The sequence below is a fragment of the Lynx rufus genome, unplaced genomic scaffold, assembly GCF_022079265.1.
Source record: "Lynx rufus isolate CCGP_SWC_20201006 ecotype Redwood Valley unplaced genomic scaffold, mLynRuf1.p SCAF_7, whole genome shotgun sequence".
Classification (NCBI taxonomy): Eukaryota; Metazoa; Chordata; class Mammalia; order Carnivora; family Felidae; genus Lynx; species Lynx rufus.
The window spans coordinates 34,653,153-34,673,985 of NW_025814889.1; positions in this window are offsets into that span (position 1 = coordinate 34,653,153).

Consider the following 20,833-nt stretch of genomic DNA (forward strand, 5'->3'; position numbering starts at 1 on the left):
CCATGATGGAGGGAATGAAAGTTTTACAGAGTTCAAAATAAGAAGCAATTGATTTGGCATTAGGAGTCAATAGCCCTAAAAAAGACCCTGGACTCCTGCTGGAGGAAGACAACAACGGATAGATGCAGAATATCAACACTAGAACTATTTATTTAGCACCAGAGTATAAATAGATATACTATTAATAATGTTAGCTGTCCCTTATTGAAAACCTAGTATATACAAGGCAGTGTTTGGAGCTTTACATTGACTATTTCATTTAATCCTCAGCAATACTATTAGTAGGTAACTTTATTAACCATATTTTATATATATGCAAAAAAAAGACATTCATCAGGGAAAACCAAAGGTCACACAGCTAGTAAATGGAGAAACTGCTGTTTGACAAGGTTACCTTCCTTTGTACCACTTTCTTAAATGCATTATACACAATAAATTGTATTAATTACATTTAAAAATTTTAACTTAAAAATTATAACAAAACAGGGGCGCTTGTGTGGCTCAGTTGATTAAGCATCTGACTTCAGCTCAGATTATGACCTCATGGTTCGTGGGTTCAAGACACAGCATCAGGCTCTGGACTGACAGCACAGAGCCTGGAGCTTGTTTCAGATTCTCTGTCTCCCTCTCTCTTTCCCCCTCCCCCCGACTCGTTCTCAGTCTCTTTCTTTCTCTCAAAAAGTGAATAAACATTTAAAAAATTTAAAAAATTGTAACAAAACAAAGCTGGATATTACATTAACTAGTTACATAAATAATCTAACTTCATTTTTCATATTAGTAAATCAAGTGTTTATTTGCCAAAAGTAGTCAGGTCTAACCAGTTTTTTAACTCATGAACATGCACTATCCATCTCTCATTTGTCTTTTGAACTAATTACATACAGCAAAAGCATAACTGGTTATTGTGAACTGATGTGAAAAGAAAGTTTCAACCAAAATATAGATGTTTTTTCACAGCCTACTCATTTCCTAGTCTTTGAATGCCTTTGAATGCCTATTTTTGCATTCTTCCCCAGGACACAATTTATAAGAATAGTATAAATCAACTCCCTAAAATTAAAACTCTCTGAAAATAAGTTATCTAGAATGCTGTCAAAATGTTAAGATATAACTTTTTCTGATGATGGATCTCTATGTGTTCTCAATATGCACTATTCAATATAGCAGCCATTAGCCACATGGCTAATTAAACACTTGAAATGTGGTTATCGTGACTGAGGCACGAATTTAAAAATTGTATTTGATTTTAAGTAATGTAAATTTACATAGCCACATGTGGACAGAGGCTACTACACTGCACAGTGTAGCTCTGGAACAATGGTTGTCAACCTTGCCTATGTGATAAAACCACATAGGAGAAGTTTCTAAATCCTAATGCCTAGTCAAAAGCCTTTTTTTTTTTTTTTAAGTCTCCAGAAATGAGATTTAGGCAAAATATTTTTTTAAACTAGGCTGATTTTTAAATGCAGTCAAAGTACAAAACCACTGCTCTAGGAAAGTGCTTCTCAAACTTGAGTGCACACAGAAATCATGGGGGAACTTCTTAAAATGCAGATTTTGATTCATCTAGGTCTGGAATAAGGCATTAATAACGAGCTCCGAGGTCATGCTAATGCTGTTGATGCAAGGCTTTAGAACTAATTTAACTGCTATGAATCAATGCTGCTGCTGAAAGGGAAATCTATAGATCTTAGGGCGTAAAGTATGTTTCCCTTATATAGGACATTAAAGACTTGTAACTGAATTGTCCAACAGATCCAAGTTACTAATATGTAGAGATCAAAAGCATTTAAGAACATTAAAGTAGCAAGAGAAAAATTAAATCTTACCTATTTGGGAAATTAACAAATCACTTTTTCAACAGGAAATCATGATATATATATTTTTTCATCTAAAGTAAGAATACTTGGGTATATTTGTTGAATATTCTTTTTAGTGTAGCTATGAGGGTACTGTCTGTATCACCTTCCTAGGAAGTTTTGCTACTATTCTGACATTATTAACACAGTACATTCAAGTTCCTTCTTAGTAAGTTTTCACTAACTCTTTAATTCTGTGTAGAAGGATAACTTCTCTTTCTAGTTAAACTATTTCAGAGAGTAATTCTAGGCAGGGTTTACAGGACTTTATTACTATTTCTCATTTTACATAACTTCTCTTATAGGAAATCTTATGGTAGTGATGGTGGTAATTCAAAGCTATTTGTAGGTAACTCCTTACCAGCCTGACAACCTAAAAGACTTGGTTGTTCATGTATCATTTGGCGCTTTGGGTGCCACCTAAGAAATTAACATTATCTATATTAGCCAGCAACAATTTCACGCCTGCAATCAACTATGGAAGAAACAACCACCCAGGCCGAGGAGAGTGATAAGAAACAGGGGGCGCCTGGGTGGCTGAGCTGGTTGAGTGTCTGACCCTTGATTTCAGCTCAGGTAATGATCTCAGGGTTCATGAGTTCGAGCCCTGCACTGGGCTCTACGCCGACAGTTATGGAGCCTGTTTGGTAGTCTCACTCTCCCTCTCTCTCTGCCCTTCCCCCACTAATGATGTCTCTTTTTCTCTCCCTCTCTCTGCCTCGCCCCTACTCATGCTGTCTCCCCCTCTCTCTCACACACAAAATAAACAAACTTGAAAGAAAGTGAAGAGGGGAGGGGAGGAGAGGGGAGGGGAGAAGAGGGGAGGAAAGAAAGAAAGACACTGGATTCAGTTCCATGGGAGAGGATCTCTCCAGAGACGGGGTGCACTGTTAGTCCTTATGAGAATACCAGCAGAGTGTGTGTATGTGTAGGCAGGTACCTAGATGATTTTGAAGCATAAAAGGGTTTAACCAATCTTCTAGTAGACAAGAGAAGCAGGTGAACAATCTAAAAATCACCTTGCTTTTAATCATCAAATTTGACTTCTTTACATTATGGCTTTTTGTTCTCTTTGTTCTACATTTCAAAATGTTTTTCTAGTTTAAATCTTTGTGTTTCAATAGACTCTTAACACATCTGCTCCTGTAGTCAGCTGGTTAGCCAAGAGCCTCTTATTTTAGGGGCATATACTTAAATGACACCAAGAGTGGGGCAGGAACCCTAAAAACGTGAAGCAGGCTAAAGCAGAAAGGACACTGGGAGAACGGGAAGTGAAGCACAGTCTCCACAGAGAAGAGCTGAGCTGCTGGGAGAAGACTTCCCTCACTGCTAAGCCAGGGAATGGAGCTGCTAAAGTCACTTCAGCTAGGACCTTTTTCCTCTCCCTTCTGTTGGGTCAAAATTAGAAATGAGTAAACATTCAGGATTGAATATGACCTTCTCTCCTCCCCACTGGTGCCTTTCTACCATATGCACTAAGGTTCTCAAGGAATCTTTAGAAGATTCCTGTTGGTTAAAGGAACTTGTTCCTTTCTTCTTTTTTGAATCTTCCAAGATTAATTTCAAAGATAATAAACTGTTTAAAATAGGATTACGGGGGCTCCTGGCTGGCTCAGCTGGTAGAGAGTGGAACTCTTGATCTTGGGGTTGTGAGTTCGAGCCCCATATTGGGTGTAGAGATTACTTAAAAATAAAATCTTTAAAAATAAATAAATAAAATAGGATTACAATTACTAACAACTTATAGCTGAGCAGAATTATAATAATAGGTCTATTACCCTGTGAAATATTACCAAATGGTAAGATCAAACATGTAAGACTAACTCTAAAAGCATGCCCTTAGTTCTAAGGTAATGTTCAACTTTCTACCTGCTTCATTTTTTCATACATTATAGATACCAGGATTTGTAGAATGGCTGGTGGGACGTTTTGTTTATTTTTTAAGAAAACAAGCTAGAGAAGAGCTCAGAGGCAGACAGTATGAAGAAATACACAGCACTGAGCAAGACTGGACAGCAATTAAAAACAGACCAATTAAATTCAAAATAAGTTCTTTAAGTGAGAAAAAAAGGGATTTTTCAAGTTAGAAACACACACACACACACACACACACACACCCCTCAACAAATACAGTAAACCTTGGATTGCAAGTAACTTGTTCTGAGGGAGTTCTGCAAGATGATCAAACATTTCTAATGAATTTAAACTTGATAAACTAGTGATGTTTTATAACACGTGATGCCAAATGTCACATGATTACAACTCAGCCAATGGTTCTTGAAATTTGGTTTGATAAACAAGTTCTCTAGATTACATGCATGTTTCCAGGATGAATTACGCTTGCAAACCAAGGTCTTACTATACCAGCAAAAATCCCATATACAACTATGATTCATTAACTCATTAAACAAAAATTGCTAATGATTCTATGGAATCATGTGAATCACTATTATTATCCAGTGATATTTTAAACACACTGTTTCTAACTTGTATAAGCAAATTCACACATAAAAATGTTAAGTATCCTATGCAAAGAATAAAGTAAGGGAAATACCACATGATATTAAAATCTCTTATCTAAAGTTACAAAATCAGGGGCACCTGGGTGGCTCAGTTGGTTAAGCGTCTGACTTTGGCTCAGGTCACGATCTCAGAGTCCATGAGTTCGAGCCCCATGTCCGGCTGAGTGCTGACAGCTTGGAGCCTAAAACCTGCTTCGGATTCTGTGTTTCCCTTTCTCTCTGCCCCTCCCCCACTCATAATTCTCTGTCTCTCTCCAAAATAAACAAATGTTAAAAAAAAAATTTTTTAAGACCTGATAACCTTCAAAATAACTGGAAATAGAAACAAATTTATCAACATAGATATAAAGTATTTATCTTTTGGACATTAAGTTATCGAATAAATATGCCAGAAAACATTAAGCCTACAATACTGTACAATTATCATGTTGGATAGTGTTGATTTTTGAAGGTTTATCCAAAATAAAAACATAGCAGACAGTGACCAAAGAAGACAAGAAGTGTGTAAAACCTACCTGCTAAATCACCTAGCCCTGGAAATTAATATTTGAGGAATAAGAGTGTCTACAGCCACCCCTAGCTTCTCAATCCCAGACTGAGAGGGAGTGGAGGGGGTGGTGAAGAAATGGTATTACTCCATTCTTATTAAATCTGTTAAGAGATAACTGAAATAAAATTTTTCTTATAAATCCGCTATACAACGTTACTTTTCACTGATCCCAAGGAAAGCAACATTCTGTACAGGATCAGGTACCAGGTGAATCATCAACAAAGAAGCTCGAAGGAAATCATGAGACAAAGATTATCAGCATGGTATATAGTACAAAGTATAAGGATAGGTCTGGATTCAATTCAAACATCAGTTACTAGCTGTATGACCTAGAGTCTTCATTTCTCTAAGGCACTTTTCAATCTTTTAAAGTTTTTGTGCCATAAAAACAGGGAAAAAGACTTCAATTTTGTAGCCACAGGGCAAATTGGACAAGTAATCAAAGATGCACAATAAAGGCAAGTGTATCTTATGACATCAAGTTTGGGAGCTAGCGAGCCCATTGACAAATTGCTAGAATTGTAAAGACTGAGTAACAGTGTCTGTTTTTCCTTAAAAAAAAAAAAAGTTGTAAATAAATATATACATATATAGATACACAGACACAGTCTACATAAATTCAGAAAGCTATCATGCTATTAATTCTGGGAACTTTCCCCTCTTTTCTCTACCTTTAACATCAATAACTGATGTATCCATGTTAACAATTAAGTATATATCCCTTTTCACTTTTGTCAATTCACATAAAATCACACATGTAAGATTTACACATACATACATGGAGATATACACATAAATATAAGCTTTATTTTAATAGATTAATGTTAACCATACCTACCTGCATATTGCTTTTCTCATTATGTTGCGCAAATCCCTCCAAGTCAAGGGATATAGCTCGACCTTACTCTTTTAAAGGCTACCTAATAGTCCATGGTGTGAAGATACCATATTCTATTCATCTACTCCCTGACAGGTAGCCTCTCGTTTTGTTTTCCATTTTTTGTCACTTAGAACCATGTCAAAATGAGCTTCCATGTGCATATGCCCTTGGTGTTGTTTTGCATTTATGGGCTAAAATTCCAGGAGTGGTAAAAGACAAAGTTTTCCTCTAAGATCAAGACCAAGGCAAGTATGCCTACGTTACCACTTTTATTCAACACAGTACTGGAAGTTCTAGTCACAGCAATTAGACAAAAATCGATAAATAAATAAACAAAAGGCATTCAAATTGTAAAGGAAGAAACAAAATTACCTCTGTTTACCGACATTATCTTCTATGGAGAAAACTCTAAAGATAGCATTTAAAACAAATAAATGCGGGGCGCCTGGGTGGCGCAGTCGGTTAAGCGTCCGACTTCAGCCAGGTCCTGATCTCGCGGTCCGTGAGTTCGAGCCCCGCGTCAGGCTCTGGGCTGATGGCTCAGAGCCTGGAGCCTGTTTCCGATTCTGTGTCTCCCTCTCTCTCTGCCCCTCCCCCGTTCATGCTCTGTCTCTCTCTGTCCCCAAAAAAATAAATAAACATTGAAAAAAAAAATTAAAAAAAAAAAATAAAACAAATAAATGCAACAAAGTAGCATGACACAAAGTCAACACAAAATTCAGTTACATTTCTATACATAATGAACAATTAAAAAGTAAATTGTGAAAATAATTCCATTTACAATAGCATCAAAAAGAATAAAATACTTAGGAATTAACTCAGTCTAGAAAATAAAAGACTTTTATAAATAAACTACAAATAAAACTACAAAACATTGCTGAAATAAAGACATAAATAAAATATATTCCATGTTCATGAACTGAAAGACTTAATATTAAGATGTTAATACCACCCAAAGCAATCCACAAAGTAAATGTAATCCCTATCAAAATCCCCATGTTTTTCTGCAGAAACAGAAAAGCCCTAAATTAATCCTAAAAATCCTGAAGTTCATATTGAATCTGAAGGGATCTGAAATAACAAGACAATCTTGAAAAAAGAACAAACCTGGAGGACTAACACTTCCTTATCTCAAAATTTACAAAGCTATAGTAATCAAAATAGTGTGGTACTGGGGCACCTGAGTGGCTCAGTGGGTTAAGCGTCCAACATCAGCTCAGGTCACGATCTCACAGTTTGTGGGTTCAAGCCCTGTGTCAGGCTGTGTGCTGACAGTTCAGAGCCTGGAGCCTGCTTTGGACTCTGTGTTGTCCTCTCTCTCTCTCTGTCCTGCCCTCACTCACGTTCTGTCTCTCAAAAATGAATAAACGTTAAAAAAATTTTTTTTAAAACAATGTGGTACTACCATAAAGAAAGACATCATATGATCATCTGAATAGAGGCAGAAAAGGCATGACAAAATACAACACCCATTCATGATTTTAAAACTCTCAACAAAGTAGATTTAAAGGAACTATACCTCAACATAATAAAGGATATATACATATATAAAACCCACAGCTAACAGCTAACATATTCACTGGTAAAAAAAATGAGAACATTTCCTCTACAACAGGAACAAAAGAAGGATGTCCACCATTCTAACCACTTTTACTCAACACAACACTAGAGGTCTTAGCCAAAGCAGTGAGACAAGAAAGAAAATAAAAAGAATCCAAATTGTGAGGAAGAAGTAAAATTTTCACTGATGATATGTCATATATAGAAAACACTAGGGGCGCATTGTGGCTCAGTTGGTTAAGCATCTAACTCTTGATTTAGGCTCAGGTCATGATCTCACAGTTGGTGGGTTCAAGCCCGCATCACAGAGCCCGCTTGGGATTCCCTCTCCCTCTCTCTGCCCCTACCCCGCACTCTCAAAATAAATTAAAAACATTAAAAAAAAAAAAACCCACTGAGGACTCCACCCAAAAACTACTAGAACTGATAAATAACTCTAGTAATGTCTCAAGATACAAAAATACAGAAATTTGTTGCATTTCTCTATACTAATAATGAAGCAGCAGAAAGAAAAATTAAAAAAATAAATCCCATTTACAATTACACCAAGAATAATAAAGTTCCTAGGAATAAACTTAACCATGTTTGTGAAAGACTTGTACCCTGAAAACTATAAAACATGTGATGAAAGGACATGAGGATGACACAAACAAATGGAAAAATGGAGCCATGCTTACTGACTGGAGTACCAATATTGTTAAAATGTCCATACTACCCAATCTACAGATTTAATATAATCCCTATCAAAACACCAACAACATTTTTCACAGAACTAGAATAAATAATACTAACATTTGTATGGAACCACAAAAGATCCTGAATAGTCAGGGGCACCTGGGTGGATGAGTTGGTTGAGCATCTGACTCTTGATTTCAGATCAGGTCATGATCTCACAGTTTGTCAGTTCAAGACCCACGGGTGGCTCTGCACTGGCAGCACAGAGACTGCTCGGGATTCTCTTCCCCCCAACCCCTCTTGATAACTTGATAAATAACTTGATAAATAAATTTTAAAGAAGATCCTGAATAATCAAAGGAATCTTGAGAAAGAAGAAAACTGGAGGCATCACAATCCCAGATTGCAAGATAGCCTACAAAGCTGTAGTAACTGAAATAGTATAATACTGGCCCAAGAACAGACATATAAATCAATGAAACAGAATAGAGAGCCCAGAAATAAAACCCACGTTGAAATGGTCAACTTATCTATGACAAAAGGGCAAGAACACACAATGGGAAAAAGGCAGTCTCTGCTGGGAAAACTAGACAGTTGCCTGCAGAAAAGAATGAACCCAGATCACTTCTTACACCTTACACAAAAATAAACTCAAAATAGAATCAAGACCTAAATGTGAGATCTGCAACCATAATAATCCTAGGTGAAAAAAATAGGCAGTAATATCTTTAACATTTGCTGTACAAATATTTTTCTAAATAGGTCTCCTCAAGCAAGGGAAACAAAAGTACAATTATTGGGACTACACCAAAATAAAAAGCTTTTGCAGAGGAAACCATCAACAAAAAAGGGCAACATACTGAATGGGAGAAGATATTTGTAAATGACCTATCAGATAAGGGGTTAATATCCAAAATATATAAAAGAACTTACACAAATCAACACCAAAAAACCACAAATAGTCCATTTTAAAAATGGGCAGAGGATCTGAATAGGCATTTTTGAAAAGAAGACACAAATAGACAATAGACAGATGACATGACATGATGCTCAACATCACTTATCAAGAGGGAAATGCAAATCAAAACCACAATGAGGTATTACCTCACACCCATCAAAAATACACATGAAATAACAAGTGGTGGTGAGGATGGGGAGAAAAGGGAAACTTGTGTGCTTTTGGTGAGGATGCAAACTGGTGCAGCCACTGTGGACAACAGTATGGAGGTTCCTCAAAAACTTAAAAATAGTATTACTCATATGATCCAGCAATTCCACTACCGGGTATCTACCCAAAGAAAATTAAAACAGTACTTTGAGAAGATATATGCAACCCTTATGTTTACTGCAGCATTACTTATAATAGCCAAGATATGGAAGTAACCTAAGAGCCCGTCCACAGATGAATGTTTAAAGAAGATGTAGTATATATACACATCAAATGTTACTCAACCATAAAAAAGAATGGAACCCAGAGGTTATAATGCTAAGTCAGGCAAATATACAATTTCACTCATATGTTGAATTTAAGAAACAAATGAGTAAAAGGGACAAACCAAAAAAAACCCCCAAACACTTAAATACAAAGAACTGGTGGTTGCCAAAGGAGTGATGGGTGGGAGGATGGTAGAATAAAGGGGATTGACACTACACTTATTGTGATGAGCCCTGAGTGATGAACACAATCACTGAATTATTATATTGTATACCTGAATCTAATAACACGGTATGTGTGCATTATACTTAAAAAAACAAAAAACAAAAAACTATAGACCGATGGATTGGAATAGAAAATCCAGAAATAAATCTTTGCACATACAGTCAAATAATTTTTGACAAGGGTGCCAAAACCACTCACTAGGAAAAGGAGTCTTCTCAATCAATGGTGCTGGGAAAACTGAATATCCACATGCAAAACAATGAATTTGAACCCTTACTTCACACCATATACAAAAATTAACTGAAAATGGATCAAAGATCTAAATGTAAAACCTGAAAGTATAAAACTCCTAAAAGTTAAATAGGACAAAAATCTTCATGATGCTTTCTTGCATGTGACACCAAAGTTACAGGCAACAAAAGAAAAAACTGACAATATAAACTTCATGAAAATTAAAATTTTTTATGTATCAGGGGTGCCTGGATGGCTCAGTCGGTTAAGTGTCCAGCTTCAGGTTAGGTCATGATCATGCAGTTCGTGGATTCGAGCCCCGTGTCAGGCTCTGTGAGAACAGCTTGGAGCCGGGAGTCTGCTTTGGATTCTGTGTCTCCCTCTCTGCATCTCCCCTGCTCACACTCTCTCTTTCAAAAATAAATAAACATTTAAAAAAATTTTTTTAAAAATTTATGCATCAAAACACACTAATCAACAGAGTAAAAAGCAACTCACAAATGTGAGAAAACATCTGTAAATCATGTATCTGATAAGGGATTAAAATTCAAAATATATAGAGAACTCCTACAACTCAACCAACCAAAAGCCCAAGAACCTGTTTTAAAACTGGGCAAAAGAGGGGCACCTGGGTGGCTCAACTGGTTGAGTGTCTGACTTTGGCTCAGGTCATGATCTTGTGGTTTGTGGGTTCTATGCTCTGTCGGCCTCTGTGCTGTCAGCAGGGAGCCTGGAGCCGCTTCAGATTCTGTATCTCTCTCTCTCTCTCTGCCCCCTCCCCCACTTGTGCTGTGTCTCTGTGTCTCAAAAATAAATCATTAAAAAAAATTTTTTTAAGGGGGGGTGAAAGAAGGGTGCCTGGGTAGCTCAGTTGGTAGAGTATGCAACTCTGGATCCTGGAGTTCTGAGTTTGAGCCCCACACTGGGTGGAGAGATTAAAAATAAAATCTTTAAAAATAAATAAATGGGCAAAAGGCTTCAAAACACATTTCCTCAAAAAAGACAAATGACCAATAAACACATGAAAAACTGCCTAGTATCACTAATCACTAGAGAAATGCAAATCCAAACTACGATGGGATATAACTTCACACCCACTAGAATGACCACTGTAAAAAAAAGAAAAAAATAAAAGAACATGTTGGTAAAGATGCGAAGAAACTGGAACCCAGTACACTGCTGATGGGAATATACTATCAAAGAGATACTGAGAAAGAAATACAATGTGGTGGGTCATCAAAAAATGAAAAATAGAATCACCCTATGATCCTGCAATTCCACTTCTGGGTATAAACCCCAAAGAACTGAAAGCAGGGTCTCAAAGAGATATTTGTACACTCCTGTTCACAGCAGCATTATTCACAAAAGCTGATATGTGGAAGCAACCCAAGTGGCCATCAATGGATGAATGGATAAGCAAAATGTGATATATACATACAATAGAATATTAGTTAGCCTTAAAAGTGAAATAAATTCTGACATATGCTACAATATGGATGAAATAGGAGATTACACTAAATGAAATAAGCCAGTCACAAAAGGCCAAAGACTGTATGATGCCACTTATATGCAGTACTTAGAGTAGTCAAAATCTTAGAAGGTAGAATGGTGGGGCTCCTGGGTGGCTCAGTCGGTTGAGCCTCCAACTCAGGTCATGATCTCACAATTCCTGAATTCGAGCCCCGCACGGGGCTCTATGTTGACAGCTCTAGCCTGAAGCCTGCTTCAGATTCTATGTCTCCTTCTCTCTCTGCCCCTCCCCTGCTCACACTGTCTCTCTCTCCAAAATAATAAAAAAACATTAAAAAAAAAAAAAAGGTAGAATGGTAGTTGCCAGGGCAGGGGGGTTTGAGGGGGAATGGACAGTTACTGTTTAATAGGTATGAGGTTTTAATTTAGTAAGATAAAAAGTTCTGGAGATGGATATGGTAGTGATGACTGTAAAATATTACAAATGTATTTAATACCAATAAGCTATATACTTGTTGTATGTATTCTACTACAATCTAAAAAAAGTAGAAAAAATAAAATAAAAACACAATGAAATACCACCATACACACACCCATCCCAGGAGCTGCATTTCTGAGACAAAGAAAGTAGTTTTACTATTAACAGAGGTCAGATTATTTTTCAAAATGGCAGCATCAATTTCATTTTACATTAGCAATGTATAAGAGTACCCTTTAATCTTCCAATACAGTACTTCCCACTTATCTGAGGGGTATACATTAAGACCCCCAGGGGATGCCCGAAACTGCAGACAGTACCGAACTCTGTATATACTATATTTTTTCCTACATGCCTACAATAATGTTTAATTTAGAAATTAAGCACAGTAGGGGCACCTGGGTGGCTCAGTCAGTTGAGTGTCCGACTTTGGCTCAGGTCATGATCTCACGGTTTGTGCGTTCGAGCCCCACGTTGCGTTCTGTGCTTACAGCTTGGAGCCTGGGGCCTGCTTTGGATTCTGTGTCCCTGTCTCACTCTGTTCCTCCCCCGCTCATTCTCTATTTCTCTCTCAATAAATAAAACATTTTTAAAAATTTAGAAATTAAGCATAATAAACAATTAATAATAAAAAATCAAGTGGAGGGGCACCTGGGTGGCTCAATCGGTTGAGCATCTGACTTTGGCCAGGTCATGGTCTCATGTTCAAGCTCTGAGTCCTGCTCTGTGCTGACAGCTCAGAGCCTGGAGCCTGCTTTGGATTCTGCATCTCCCTCTCTCTCTGCCCTTCCCCCACCCACGCTCTTTCTCTCAAAAAATGAATAAACATTAAAAAAATAATAAAATAAAATGGAAAGATTATAACAATAAAAATTATAACAAAAGTTATAACATTATAACAAAGCTATGTGAATGTGGTCTCTCAATGTCTCTCAAAATATCCTACCATGCTGTACATACTCTTCTTGCGATGATGTGAGATGATAAAATGCCTAACATGATGACATGAAGGGAGGTGAACTACGTAGGCACTGTATCACAGCATTAGTCTACTACCAACCTTTTTTTTAAAAAAATTTAATGTATCTAAGTAATCTCTACAACCAACATAGGGCTCAAACTCAAGATCAAGACTCCAAGATCAAGAGTTGCAGACTCTTTGGACTGGGCCAGCCACACCCCAACCTTCTGAAGTTAGGAGGAGGACCATTTGCTTCCAGACATCTGATTTGACTGTGGGCAACTGAAACCACTGAAGATGAACATGAGGATAAGGGGAGCCTACTTTGATACATATTACCTACCATCCTTGTAAGTTTTGCCAATCAGATGAGCATCTTTTAAGATATTTGTTGGCCATTTAATTTTTTTTTTTCAACGTTTATTTATTTTTGGGACAGAGAGAGACAGAGCATGAACGGGGGAGGGGCAGAGAGAGAGGGAGACACAGAATCGGAAACAGGCTCCAGGCTCTGAGCCATCAGCCCAGAGCCCGACGCGGGGCTCGAACTCCCGGACTGCGAGATCGTGACCTGGCTGAAGTCAGACGCTTAACTGACTGCGCCACCCAGGCGCCCCAAAGAAGCGCCGCAGTTGGCCATTTAGATTTGTTCTTCTAAGACCTGGTTCTTCATATCCTTTGCCCATGTTCCCTTGGGATGTATGTGTATTAACAGTATTTGACACCTTGCCATCTGCTTTGCCAATTTTTTTCTTAAACCTCATCTATGTCCACTGACTTAACGGTATCTATTGTTACACAAATACACTTTTTAAAAATTTTATGATCTACTAGTTGTCCTTCTTCCACAGCTTACAACTGAGGTTGGCAAACTATGGTCTGCTCCTTGTTATTATAAATAAAGTTTTACTGAAACACAGCCTTACCCAATCATTTCTATAGCAAAGTCAAGTAACTGTAAAAAAAAAAATGGTCTGGCCCTTTACAGAAAAAAAACTCACCAACCTTGTCACTGAATGTGAAGAAAAGAAGATGAAGTACCTGATATGTCTCCCTCCATAGAATATAAGCTCCAAGAGGATTTTTGTGTATTTTATTTATTGCTATACTCTGTTTAAAACAACATCTGGTAAACAATACATATTAATTTTCAGAATATAAGGTTGCCATGCTTTCATATTCTTAACTTGAAATATAGCTGAATATTATTGATATTTGGATAGTACTATTACATATGAAGAAAGCCTTTTTATTAGCAATTGCAATTTTATAGTTTTATTGTGAAAATCAATGAGAAATAATGCACTACAGTTTCACAGCTGAAAAATATTCCAATAATAAGAATATAGTCTAAGGGAAATCATCGGGCTCACTTTGATGTTAAAGTCACAGCACTCAAGACAATTTAGTTTTCATTATAAACTATTTTTCAGCTGACAAATCTAATCACGATGGCTATATTTACAACATAAAATACCTGAAGAGGAGGGAAAACACAAGTTTTCCTCACTAAACTTGATGATTAGTGATACTCTACAACTTTAGGTTCTAGGCTCAGCTTGTCTACAGTAAATAGGCTCATTGCAGAATTCAGGCTTTTTAACACATATCATCTGGGGTATTTTCTTTCTCATTACTTTGCTTCCAAGAGTAACTTTATAATACATTATGAGATTACTGCATGTTTTATTCAGCTTGGCAAAGAAAAACACAAATTTAAGCCCAAAATATAACATACAATCCTTTCAACCTTTCTGTTCATTTGGCAGTTTTATAATAAAGTACTAGGAGGAAATGTTCCAGAATCACCAAAAAAATTCTCGTAAGCCTTATTACAGTCTGACTTCCAGTACCCCACAAAGAAACACTGTTCTTTTAAACTATTAAGTTACAGTAAGCAATATCCATCTTTCAAATTCATGGTAACTGGTTAACATTCATACATGTCTAATTATATTTTTCCTTTTACTTTTTAAGACACTTTAGATAACCTGCATAACCCCTAGTAACAAACAGTAACATTCACCTTGCACTAAAATTTCACTAACTTTAAAATCTTTTTATTCCTATACTGTTTAGATATTTCTATTGATAATGAAATGTCATCAGGAAAAAAGGACACCTTGATAAATTACAGCATATCCAAAAGAAGGTGTCTTATAAAAAAACAAACTCCCACTTAATAAAAAAACAAACTCCCACTTAATAAATCTATCTATAATAATCTACCACTTGGAAAAAGGCAGTGTAGTAATGAAGGGAGAGCAGAAAATGGACAAGAAACAACAAAGAAAAGACAGACTAAAAATCTATTTCCATATCTTCAATGATTGAATAAGGGGGGAAAAAAACCCTCTCAGGATTACATACATGTCTAGAAACTGTATGTGTGATTACAGTTGCAATAAGCTGGAATTTAAAATAAAAGATTGAAGTAGCAGCAAGTAGATGAAAGGGGGCCCCTTTAACATTTGCTCCTGGAGTCCGGCAACTCTCAGCAGTTGGCTGGAGACTAAGCTGGACGATCCTGTGGAGCTCCAACAAAGGGACGAAACAAACTCGAGTCCCCAGGGCCCCCCTCCCGACAACGCGTGAAACAACTTGATAAATGATTGCTGTGTCAGGGGACGAAGAGATGGAGACGTCTGGGAGCAGAAGGGGGAATGTATCTAATTTAGAAGGCCAAGGGAGGCAGAATGGCAGACAGGAACAAGACCACCTTATAACACAAATATTCAACCAGAGAACCTAGAAGCAAACACCACAAAACCCAACATGATCTTTAAGAATCGGAGTCACAATAGCGTAACAAGAGACTGCTTACAGTCTAATCCCTCCCAAGTCCCTATGATTCTAGGGTGACAGTTTTCACCTTCATATAGCCAATTTTCTAGTCTCAAGTCCAAGCTTAAAAAAGCATGGCTCTCATGTTACTTCATTCATTTTGGGATGACATGAAATACAAACTCCATTTCCCCCACCCCCAACCTATGCCTAAAGGATGCTGATTCAGAACTGAAAGTCAGAAACCCAAGAGCCCAAAGTTTAGCTGAATCTAAGGAAACATTAATTACCCTAAAACAAAAACAGGAGGAGTTCACATCTGGGGACAGACACTTAAATTCTCCTCCTTCCCCTACTCTAGAGTGTGTGCACAGCTATTTATACAACCTCTTCCTGACCGAGGACTGATATTGGTCCCATAGGCCTTCCCTGTTTGGGAAAAACTCAGTGGTGACAAACTCAGTCAACAATGAGTAGGCATAGAAGGCATCTCAATTTGAGAAAAGGGTTGTCGGAATCAGTAGCAATACACATATAGGTTTTTCAAAATCAGTTACCCAAAGAGTAATTAATTAATTCAAAAGGGACATTAATTATTCAAAAGGGACATAGCTTACACATTTGATGAAAGACCACTAAGCAAGTTTACTAAAACACATGTCAAAGGTAGGAACAAATAAGCAGCATGTAAAGAATTCTTAATTGACTCAAGTCTTAAGCCACTCCAACTTTTTATGTGATAAACTAAACATAGGTGATGTTACTATAACCAAAATACTGTACATTTTTGTACATGTTACCTAAAGACCAAATTCAGCTGACTGTAATTAAGCATAATTAAAATTAACAGCAAATTGTGATCCAACGAAGTGAGGAAGTTGGGGAATTCAACTTTCCTGATGACCAATACCTGTAGAGAATTCATATTCTATGGCCCCAAACAGAATTACAGTGTATTTCAGAACATCTTGACATACTAATTAATGGCCAGAGAGATGCTGGATAGTCTAAGGGGATAGGACAACCATGAGAAAATAATCATTTACGTGAGTTAAGTCCCACTCCTATTAATTTTTCTTAGGGAGTACAAGGAGATTCAGTGGGCCTATTCTATGCTAAATGTACATATGGCCTGTCCAGAATTTTCATTGGATTAAACAAAAATGGATGTTCTGTGACCAATCTCACTTGCTAATTCCCCAAAAACCTGCCTCCGTCAGGATACATAACTCTAATTGGGGTCCTCTAAATTTAGAGAAGAGAGATGAAGAGACAGTGCACCATAAACCTCACTTTGAGATGACCTAATTTCAACCAACAATTCATAGAAGTATGCTCTTGATGTTACACAACCCTCTCCAAACTCTACTTTGCTTTACAATCTTGCTGCCAAGGTCTGGGTCTTACAAATACGTAAATCCCTATTTTGGGCTATCTACCTTAATCACAGAATTTGAAAAGACTCATGGGTCCAAATTCATCTGATATATAAGAATGCAAACTATAGCATGGAGAAATGTTTTGGTCTGTAGTTTTGTTTTTATTTATTTGGTCGTGTAATGTTAAAAAAATCTGGGAGAGTTTACATAAAAGTCTGGATATCTCACTTCTCTTGAAAAAGGGGATCTGATTCCGACTCATGGTCCTTCGTGACAAGATTCAGCTGAAGCTAATGAGTGGGGCTGCCCCCTTTGAAGATGGACACGCACCCTCCAGTTTATCGACTGTACATCAGGCCCACCCCCCTCGCTGAACTACCTGTCTAGCCCTGCAGGTATCTGAATTTGATGTCCAGGTCTACAACTTCAGTGAGCAGAGGTTTAGGCCCTGTATGCGTACTTTCCCAGGTTAAATATTCATGGTTCCTTTTTTCCATCAGTTCCAGATAATGCTCATCTCCTCTCCTCTTCAAGTCACCCTCGATTGGACACTATCCTTTCACCTGCAGCATCTAGAATTTAACACATATTCTTCAACTAGTTAAGAAAAGAGGACTAACACTGTCTTTATTCTGAACACGAGTAAGTAAAGGATTCCATTACCCTAAATGGCTACAAAAGATACTGCTAAAGAAAATATATACAAACAAAACATAATCAAGAAACAGTGACAGCTTAGCCAGGAATAAAAAGTCCTAATACAGGGTTGGGGGGCATTTATTTCTAAGCTGCTGGAAAAGCGATGAAAGGTGACAGCCTAATAGGTGAAGTTCCCATAAAACAAAATTAGACCAGTGTTTGTCCCTGAAAAATTTCTACTGCCACCATTTAAGACAGGTCCCAACCCCTAGAAAAAAAATAAAATAATAATAAAATTTAAAAAAAAAAAAAAAAAAAGGTCCTTAGGCTACCCATATCACAATCTCTAGGACCCAATCCCAAATCATATTACATGAGGTGGGACTTCAAAAGCTGCATTTTAATTTTTTTTTTACTGTTTATTTATTTTTGAGAGAGATAAACAGAGCATGAGCAGGGGAGGCGGAGACACAGAATCCGAGGCAGGCTGCAGGGTACAGGCTCTGAGCCTGACGTGTGGCTTGAACTCACAAATCACAACATCATGACCTGAGTTGAAGTCGGACGCTTAACAGATTGAGCCACCCAGGTGCCCCCCAGAAGCTGCATTTTAAACAATAATCCAGTGGTTCTAAAAGTTTGAAAAATAAATTCTACTACAGAGGCCTAGAAGTCAAGACTCAGAGCTTACACACCATACTTATTCTGGACCCTTCTTCCCTGTCTCCCTCAATCTAACTTATATGGCCTTCTCACCTTGAGTATACCTCCTTAAACTAAAGCAATAATCATCCCATGTTAACTAATATATAAGACTTCCCCCAAAAGAAGCAAAGGGTCTTTTCATTTTTTACCCTCCTGGATAATAGAGTGCTTAGCACATATGAGGCGCTCATTTTATTCTAGGAAGTAATCTGGTTAAATGATCTCTAATGATTGCATATTCTAGCATCTCTGTTTTATGCAGCAGAGAAGTGTTTCTCAACCTGTTTTTCATTACCACCCCCTTAAGAAACTTTTTTAGATATTATTTTCCTAATCATCCCCAAACCATAAAATTTTAGTCTTATAGATACACTATGTATCAGTTTACGTACTGTGGTCCTTTTAAGGGTCACAAATCACTGTAATAACTAAGGGTTTTTTTCACTCCATACCCCGCCAAAACAGTTTTTAACCCCTTTGGGGAATACCACCCCCTTGAGAATGCATTTAATAGTGTTTGGATATTAACAATGCGGGGCGCCTGGCTGGCTCAATAGGAAGAGTTTACAATACAACTCTTGATCTCAGGGCCCTGAGTTTGAGTACCATGTTGGGTGCAGAGATTACTTAAGTAAACAAACAAGCTTAAAACAACAACAACAACAAAAAACAAAACACCAATGGAGTCACAAGGGGGAAATATCAATCTAATTAATGCTTAACAATAGTTAATTTTAACTTCTTTGACCAGATCACCACATGATTTGAATTGATATGTTACCAACAAAGTTTAAAATACTCTAATCAGTTCCACATAAACTTTGCTCAAACTGAAGAACAGCATTCCCATTAAAATCTATTATTGAAATAAACTACTTATGAAAAATATCTCTGAAGATTTTTAAGATACAGCAATACTAGGCCTTCGCACACATCTTAACCAGTAAGTGGTATCATTCATATTAAGTCAAAGAATTTACTCCTCCAGTTTGCCAATGACAGAAGTGTTCCACCCCAAAGTCAGTGCAGCACTTTGGCGATCAGAAGCCCAGGAAAACACGATGCAGAGTATGTTACATGTACAGGGATCATTAAAGCATCTGTCATCAAGGTCAATATGTGAAAGTCTATGAAAGTTATAATAAAAAATACAGATAAAAACGTGTTGGTAAGGATATGGACTGGAACCCTCATACACTACTGGTGGGAATATTAAATGTGCAGTCACTATGGAACAGTCTGGAAGTTCTTCAAGAGAAATGAAAACCTTTGTTCACACAAAAACTTATATATGAATGTTCATAGCAGCATATTCATAACAGTCAAAAGTGGAAACACAAATGTTCATCAGTTGATGAATGGATAAACAAAATGTGGCAAATCCATACAAGAGAATACTACTTCGCAATCAAGGAATAAGTACTAATTCCTGTACAACATGGATAAACCTTAAAAACATGTTAAGTGAAAGAAGTCAGAAGACTGTATTTTGAATGATTCCACTTACAGGAAATGCCCAGAACAAGCAAAAATCCAGAGACAGAAGATAGACTGGTGGTTTCCAGATAGCGGAATGGGGAGGAGAGGAGAGTGACTACCAAGAGTCTGGTTTTTTTTTAAGGGGTGATGAAAAATGTTCTAAAATTGATTGTGGTGATTAAAGGTTGGCTCTGTGAATATATAAAAACCACTGAATTGTATGGGGTATGAATATCTCAATGAACTGTTGCGAGCAAGGTGGAGGGCAGTCTTTGAAAAAATATCAGGAAATGGGTTGTGGTTGTGGCTGTGGTTGTTTTTCATTTTAAAGTAATGCTCCACTGATACCATTCAAATGGATATGTGGTTTTTTAATGCTTATATTTTAATTACATTGAATTCAGGTTGAACAGTAGTATATAAAAGCAAAGTACTGATGGTAGTTATTCAAGACCTTTATACAAATAATTTTATGCTGTGGTTCAAGATGAAATGAACTACCTTTGAAGATGAATAAATTCTAGCAAGTGCTAGTATGTTTTAGAAAATGTTCTAGACCATAAATTTAACCGAGAACAGGATACATGTCTGTGTAAGTTTCAGTGTCAGGCACTATGCTTGATGCTTTACATATATACTATCTGTAATCTTCCCAACAACTTGCAAGGTAGGTATTACAGTCTTCATTTAAAACAGTTCAAAAAACTGGGGCGCCTGGTGGCTTACTCAGTAAAGCATCCAAGTTCAACTCGGGTCATGATCTCGCGATTTGTGAGTTCGAGCCCCGTGTCATGCTCTGTGCTGACACCTCAGGGCCCAGAGCATGCTTCAGTTTCTGTGTCTCCCTCTCTCAAAATTACTTAAAAAAATAATAAAATAAAATAACATAGTTCAAAAACCCAACATCCTCGAGACAAGAGGAGAACAGTTCAATAACAATGCTATTTGGGGCACCTGGGTGGCTCAGTCGGTTAAGCATCCGACTTCAGCTCAGGACA